Here is a 2,613-nt window from a genome sequence, read left to right as displayed (position 1 = left end):
TTAGGAAAAACAACCTGGCAGCTCTGGCTGGGCAGCATTATTTTGGCTTAGCAACATGGCCCACTTCCAGGGTGCAAGGTTTTTTTCTTCTTGGGACCTTTCCTGTGCCCTCTGCCCCTCACAGCTCTTTCAAGTGGTGTTCACAGGAGCCCAGCTTGTATGAAACAGGAGGAAATCACCAAAGGCTTTCCTCCCCCGCGGCCTGGGACCTTCACACGTGGCCGGGGCTGTGGTTAGCCAGAAGAAAACATTTGTGATAGCCAAGGGTTGGTGAGAAACCAGGACAGCCATCCACTCCTCCTGGCTGCGCTCATCCAGCCCAGGGTGCCAGGGAAAGGGACTGCCTGGAGCGGAGCAGGGATGGGTTTCTCCTGTAGTCCAGTCCAGCCTGCACACACGGCTGAGGGCCAGGGACAAGCCTCCCCTTGAGTGCCACCCACCCGATTTCTTCATGCCTGGAGGAGCCCCTCCTTGGTGGCACACACACCTCAGGGTGCCACACTGCCTGTAACTGACGGTGCCTCCAGGGTGATGTTTAAGCACAGTGACACTTTCTCAGGAGCTCCAGGGCTTGATTGCTCACACCCTGGCACAGGAGCAGCTGCAAGTCATCTGCCTTTTAGCTTCCCATTGAAATAGGACCTTCCTCTGGCTCCTCTACCTGGGGAGGGAAGGTGTTGGCTGCTCCAAGGGTGGGTGGGAGCACTATCCCAAGGATCATGCTCCATCTCTGTGGCGTGGATGTGCCAAGGCAGCAGGAGCTCACTGTGGGGATGCTGTGCAAAACCCTCTCCCAACCTCTGCGCTGGTGAGTCACCAATGCCTGATGATGCAGGGTGTAGGGCTGTCCCCATGTCAGCAGGGGATGCAAACACAGGGTCTCTCCTGTCCCCCCCTGGTTAGGGGACACCCACTAATACCCACATCTTCATGTGAACTATGAAGATGCACTTGAGTGAGCACAAAGGAGGAGCCGTGAGATCTTGGGATGCAGACAGGTGGTGTGGGGGGGTTGCCTGTCACCCCACTTCTTGCTTTTCAGATGGTGCTTGCCTGGTGCCTGCTTGCATGGTGGGGAGCTGGGGGGATGTTTGGCTGCGAGCGTAAGCCTTGGAGCAGGGCAGCACATGCCTGCAAGCGTCAGCATGAGCTCACGTCTGCCGGCAGCGACGCAGCCTGAAGAGCCTTAAGTAGGTGTTGAAAATTAGGAGTTTCTTTCAAGAAGCTCTCAGGGTGGGAGGCACCGTGTGGCTCAAGGGTGATTGATAGCGTGCGGCCCGCCCGCAGCTGGGCACTGCTGCTCCCGGCCATGAACACCCCAACGCTGGCAGCATGGAGGGGATGGAGGCTCTGGGGGGCACAGCCAAGCCCTGCCTCCCCCCACACACTCTGTGGGCTGGGCATGTGGCCACCAAAATGTTCCTCTGGCCCTCGCCACCTAAACACGGGGCTGGGGAGGAGAAGGGAGAGGTGACCCTGCGCTGAACCGTGGCTGATGGGGACACATGGCTGGTTTCTCCTTGCTGTACACCCTGTGGGAGCTGGGCATGCTGCTCAGTCCTGCTCCCTGTGCCCTACAGCACAGGAGCTGCCCTTGGATGTCAGTTCTCCGCTACCTGTGATGGTGTGTCCTCAGGAGGCTCCATAGCAAGAGCAGCCTCCCCTTCCTCTGCTGTTGTAGTTGTTTGGGGTTCATAGGCAGTATGTAGAAATTAAACCCCTGCCTTATTCCACCCCAATATGGTGACTGTGTCTGGGGAGCGGGATCAGGCTGGCTCTGTGCCTGGGGCAGGCGTGGGGCTCCCTGCTCCAGCATTCGGGGCAGCTCCTGCTGCCTTGAAAATAACCTCGGGCTTGCTCTCACCTTGATGTCCGTGGTTCCTGTAAATAGGACCCTTCTTGAATTCCTCCTGAGAGGGCCAGGTGAGATCGTGGCTGGGCTGTCCCTCGTCGTGGGTGCCCGGCTCTCCCGAGGGTGCTGTGCGGCTGTGTGTGCACATGCTGTGGCAGAGCGCGGGAGCCTTCCCGCAGTTACCCTGCAACCGCAGCAAACAATTGCTACTTACCCTGGTAAAATTAATAGCAGAGCGAGGGGAAGCACGCCAGCCGCTTCACAGCCCCTTGGTCAGGCCAGAACTCATTCTCCAGGTGCACATGGCGCTGTGGGTCCCCGGGGCACTGGGCCAGCTGTTCCCCAAGGGTTCCCCCCAAATATTTAATACGTGAAGCATGACTAGTCCCTGCCTAAGCAATGCTGCCTTGGCAAATGTCTGCCTGAAAGGACAGCCAGGTTTCCCTGTGAGGGCAAGGGTTCAGGTTGGACAGGGATGTTGTGGTTAACGTGCTCCCCAGGGAGGTGGCAGGGACCCCTGCTCAGACCAGCCAGACACAGACCCTCAGCTGGGGCTTGGATCGCAGCCGGGCAGGGTGGAAAGTAAAGAGTGAGAAATGCAGGGTACAGAGGCTGGGCAAGACTTGGTGCGTGTCAGGATCAGACCTTCCCCTGTGTGTTTTACCAAGAGATTCCAGCATCCATCCTGCAGCTCCTGCCATGCTGGTGGGGGCCGTGGTTTACACGGTGGCGGGATCCCCTGCCCTCACAGGCTGCTGGGA

Source organism: Chroicocephalus ridibundus, chromosome 12 (genome assembly GCF_963924245.1).
Source record: "Chroicocephalus ridibundus chromosome 12, bChrRid1.1, whole genome shotgun sequence".
Lineage (NCBI taxonomy): Eukaryota > Metazoa > Chordata > Aves > Charadriiformes > Laridae > Chroicocephalus > Chroicocephalus ridibundus.
This window is presented reverse-complemented; position numbering follows the sequence as displayed.